The sequence below is a fragment of the Arachis ipaensis genome, chromosome B6, assembly GCF_059453495.1.
Source record: "Arachis ipaensis isolate K30076 ecotype BB chromosome B6, ASM5945349v1, whole genome shotgun sequence".
NCBI lineage: Eukaryota > Viridiplantae > Streptophyta > Magnoliopsida > Fabales > Fabaceae > Arachis > Arachis ipaensis.
In genome coordinates this window covers 46369174-46374525 of record NC_142441.1, presented here as the reverse complement: position 1 = coordinate 46374525, position 5352 = coordinate 46369174, and the positions used below count along the sequence as shown (strand labels likewise).

The following is a 5352-nucleotide window of genomic DNA, read 5'->3' as shown; positions in this document are numbered from 1 at the left end:
TCTACCTTCGATTGAATGATTATCTCTTGGATCTCCTAATCAGAATCTTCGTGGTGTAAGCTAGATTGATGGCGGCATTCATGAGAGTCCGAAAAGTCTAAACCTTGTCTGTGGTATTCCGAGTAGGACTCTGGGATTGAATGACTGTGACGAACGTCAAACTCGCGAGTGTTGGGCGTAGTGACAGATGCAAAAGGATAGTAAATTCTATTCCAGTATGATCGAGAACCTCCAAGATGATTAGCCATACAGTGACAGCGCATCGGATCATTTTCACAGAGAGGAATAGGATGCAGCCATCGACAAGGGTGATGCCTCCAGACGATTAGCCGTGTTGTGACAGAGCATTTGGACCATTTTCCCGAGAGGATTAAAAGTAGCCATTGACAACGGTGACATCCTTACAAAAAGCCAGCCATGAAAAGGAGTAGGATTGATTGGATGAAGGCAGCAGGAAGGCAGAGGTTCAGAGGAACGAAAGCATCTCTATGCACTTATCTGAAATTCTCACCAATGATTTACATAAGTATCTCTATCCTTGTTTTCTTCTTTATTTTCGAAAACTCCATAATCAATTATTATCCGCCTGACTGAGATTTACAAGGTGACCATAGTTTGCTTCATACCGACAATCTCCGTGGGATCGACCCTTACTCACGTAAGGTTTATTACTTGGACGACCCAGTGCACTTGCTGGTTAGTTGTATCGAGGTTGTGACAATTTATGAATTAATATTAGAGCACCAAGTTTTTGGAGCCATCACCAGGGATCACAATTTCGTGCACCAAGTTTTTGGCGCCGTTGCCGGGGATTGTTCGAGTTTGGACAACTGACAGTTCATCTTGTTGCTCAGATTAGGTAATTTTCTTTTTGTTTTCTTTTCAAAAAATTTTTCAAAAATCTTTCAAAAATTTCTCCTTTATTTTTGAAAAAAATTTAAAAAAAAAATATTTTCAAAAATATATTTTTCTTCAGAATTTTTAAGAATGAATTCTAGTGTTTCATGAAGCATGTTGAAGCCTGGCTGGCTGTAAAGCCATGCCTGTAGAGAATGTCAGGCGTGTCATTTCTGAGTTACATACTAAAGCTTGGCTGGCTATTAAGCCATGCCTAACCCTTTGATTGGAGCTTTAGACTAAAAAGCATAAGATTCCTGGAATTCATATTAAAAATTTTGGAATCCTTATTTTTATTTTTCATAATAATTTTCGAAAAAATACAAAAAAATTATAAAATCAAAAATATTTTTGTGTTCTTGTTTGAGTCTTGAGTCATGTTATAAGTTTGGTGTCAATTGCATATTCATCTTGCATTTTTCGAAAATTCATGCATTCATGGTGTTCTTCATGATCTTCAAGTTGTTCTTGGTAAGTCTTCTTGTTTGATCTTGATGTTTTCTTGTTTTGTATTGTATGGTGTTTTTCATATGCATTCTTGAATTCTTAGTGCCTAAGCATTAAAGATTTCTAAGTTTGGTGTCTTGCATGTTTTCTTTGCTTTAAAAATTTTTCAAAAATATGTTCTTGATGTTCATCATGATCTTCATAGTGTTCTTGGTGTTCATCTTGACATTCATAGCATTCTTGCATGCATCACATGTTTTGATCTAAAATTCTCATGCATTGCATCATTTTCATGTTTCTCTCTCTCATAATTAAAAATTCAAAAATCAAAAAAATATCTTTCTCTTTTTCTCTCTTAAAATTTCGAAAATTAGATTTGACTTTTTCAAAAATTTTTAAAATCTAGTTGTTTTTATGAGTCAAATCAAATTTTCAATTCAAAAATCTTATCTTTTTCAAAATCTTTTTCAAAAATCAAATCTTTTTCATTTTTCTTAGTTATTTTCGAAAATTATAAAAATATTTTTCAAAAATCTTTTTCTTATTTTTATCACATAATTTTCGAAAATAACATCATCAATTAATGTTTTGATTCAAAAAATTTCAAGTTTGTTACTTACTTGTTAAGAAAGTTTCAAACTTTAAGTTCTAGAATCATATCTTGTGATTTCTTGTGAATCAAGTCATTAATTGTGATTTTAAAAAATCAAATCTTTTTCAAAACTAATTTCAATCATATCTTTTCAAAAAAAATATCTTCTTATCTTACTTTTTTCAAAAATTTGATTTCAAAATATCTTTTCTAACTTCTTATCTTCTTATCTTTTCAAAATTGATTTTCAAAATTTGTTTCAACTAACTAACTAACTTTTTGTTTGTTTCTTACCTTTTTCAAAACTACCTAACTAACTCTCTCTCTCTAATTTTCAAAAATATCTCCCTCTCTTTTTCAAAACTTCTTTTTAATTTTTGATTTTAATTTTCGAAAATCACTAACCTTTTTCAAAAACTATTTTCGAAAATCACTAACTCTTTTTCAAAAATTATTTTCGAAAATTCTCCCTCTCCCATCTTATTCTATTTATTTATTTATCTACTAACATCTCCTCATCTCAATTCACTGCTCCTATCCTTACCCTTGTGTTTGGATTCTTCATTCTTCTTCACCCCTATTCCTTTTCTTTTTTTTACTAACATTAAGGAACCTCTTTACTGTGACATAGAGGATTCCTCTTCTTTTCTTGTTCTCTTCTCTTTCTTATGAGCAGGAACAAAGAAAAAGGCATTCTTGTTGAAGCTGATCCAGAACCTGAAAGGACTCTGAAGAGGAAACTAAGAGAAGCTAAATTACAACAATCCAGAGATAACCTTATTGAAAATTTTGAACAAGTAAAGGAGATGGCAGCCGAACCCAACAACAATAATGCAAGGAGAATGCTTGGTGACTTTACTGCACCAAATTTTAATTTACATGGAAGAAGCATCTCCATCCCTACCATTGGAGCAAACAATTTTGAGCTGAAACCTCAGCTAGTTTCTCTGATGCAACAGAACTGCAAGTTTCATGGACTTCCATCTGAAGATCCTTTTCAATTCTTAACTAAATTCTTGCAGATCTGTGATACTGTTAAGACTAATGGAGTAGATCCTGAAGTCTACAGGCTCATGCTTTTCCCTTTTGCTATAAGAGACAGAGCTAGGGTGTGGTTGGACTCTCAACCTAAAGATAGCCTGAACTCTTGGGATAAGTTGGTCACGGCTTTCTTAGCCAAGTTTTTTCCTCTTCAAAAGATGAGCAAGCTTAGAGTGGATGTTCAAACCTTCAGACAGAAAGAAGGTGAATCCCTCTATGAAGCTTGGGAAAGATACAAGCAGCTGACCAAAAAGTGTCCTTCTGACATGCTTTCAGGATGGACCATCCTGGATATATTCTATGATGGTTTATCTGAGCTATCAAAGATGTCATTGGATACTTCTGTAGGTGGATCCATTCACCTAAAGAAAACGCTTGCAGAAGCTCAAGAACTCATTGACATGGTTGCTAATAACCAGTTCATGTACACTTCTGAGAGGAATCCTGTGAATAATGGGACGCCTATGAAGAAGGGAGTTCTTGAAATTGATACTCTAAATGCCATATTGGCTCAGAACAAAATATTGACTCAGCAAGTCAATATGATTTCTCAGAGTCTGAATGGAATGCAAGCTGCATCCAACAGTACTCAAGAGGCATCTTCTGAAGAAGAAGCTTATGATCCTGAGAACCCTGCAATAGCAGAGGTGAATTACTTAGGTGAACCTTATGGAAACACCTATAACTCATCATGGAGAAATCATCCAAATTTCTCATGGAAGGATCAAAAGCCTCAACAAGGCTTTAATAATGGTGGAAGAAATAGGTTTAACAATAGTAAACCTTTTCCATCATCCACTCAGCAACAGACAGAAAATTCTGAGCAGAATCCATCTAGCTTAGCAAACTTAGTCTCTGATCTATCTAAGGCCACTGTGAGTTTCATGAATGAAACAAGGTCCTCCATTAGAAATTTGGAGGCACAAGTGGGCCAGCTGAGTAAGAAGATCACTGAAATCCCTCCCAGTACTCTCCCAAGCAATACAGAAGAAAATCCAAAGAGAGAGTGCAAGGCCATTGATATTACCAAAATGGCCGAACCCAAAGAGGGAGAGGAGGACGTGAATCCCAGTGAGGAAGACCTCCTGGGACGTCCAGTGATCAATAAGGAGTTTCCTTCTGAGGAACCAAAGGAATCTGAGGCTCATCTAGAGACCATAGAGATTCCATTGAACCTCCTTATGCCCTTCATGAGCTCTGATGAGTATTCCTCTTCTGAAGAGAATGAGGATGTCATTGAAGAGCAAGCTGCCAAGTTCCTTGGTGCAATCATGAAGCTGAATGCCAAATTATTTGGTATTGAGACTTGGGAATATGAACCTCCCTTGTTCACCAATGAACTAAGTGATCTGGATCAACTGACATTGCCTCAGAAGAAACAGGATCCTGGAAAGTTCATAATACCTTGTACCATAGGCACCATGCTCTTTGAAAAGGCTCTGTGTGACCTTGGTTCAGGGATAAACCTCATGCCCCTCTCTGTAATAGAGAAACTGGGAATTTATGGGGTGTAAGCTGCTAAATGCTCATTAGAGATGGCAGACAATTCAAGGAAACAGGCTTATGGACAAGTAGAGGACGTGTTAGTAAAGGTTGAAGGCCTTTACATCCCTGCTGATTTCATAGTCCTAGACACTGGAAAGGAAGAGGATGAATCCATCATCCTAGGAAGGCGTTTCCTAGCCACAGCAAGAGCTGTGATTGATGTGGACAGAGGAGAATTGATCCTTCAATTAAATAAGGACAACCTTGTGTTTACAACTCAATGATCTCTCTCTGCATCCATGGAGAGGAAGCAGAAAAAGCTTCTCTCAAAGCCCCCACAGTCAAACTCTAAGTTTGGTGTTGGGAGGCCACAACCAAACTCTAAGTTTGGTGTCAAACCCCCATATCCAAACTCTAAGTTTGGTGTTGGGAGGTCTCAACAAAGCTCTGCACATCTGTGAGGCTCCATGAGAGCCCACTGTCAAGCTATTGACATTAAAGAAGCGCTTGTTGGGAGGCAACCCAATGTTTATTTATTTCTATTTTTATTGTTTTTCATGTTTTATTAGGTTCATGATCATGTGGAGTCACAAAATAAATATAAAAATTGAAAACGGAATCAAAAATAGCAGAAGAAAAATCACACCCTGGAGGAAGACCTTACTGGCGTTTAAACGCCAGTAAGAAGCATGTTTTGGGCGTTCAACACCAGAGCAGAGCATGGTTCTGGTGCTGAACGCCAGAAATGGGCAGCATCTGGGCGTTTGAATGCCAGAAATGCACCCTGGAGAAGAGTTGGCGCTGAACGCCCAGAACAAGTATGGTTCTGGTGTTCAACGCCAGATATGGGCCACAAATGGGCGTTCAACGCCCAGAACAAGCACCAATCT

General features: G+C 37.1%; 1 non-coding gene across 1 annotated transcript; it reads right to left on the bottom strand.

Moving 5' to 3' along the window:
• Nucleotides 1-3141: 3141 nt before the first annotated feature.
• On the bottom strand, nt 3142-3249 carry LOC148555416 (small nucleolar RNA R71). The gene has a single exon (XR_015888013.1). It is a non-coding gene; the product is annotated as a small nucleolar RNA R71 (small nucleolar RNA).
• Between the last annotated feature and the right edge of the window lie 2103 nt (nt 3250-5352).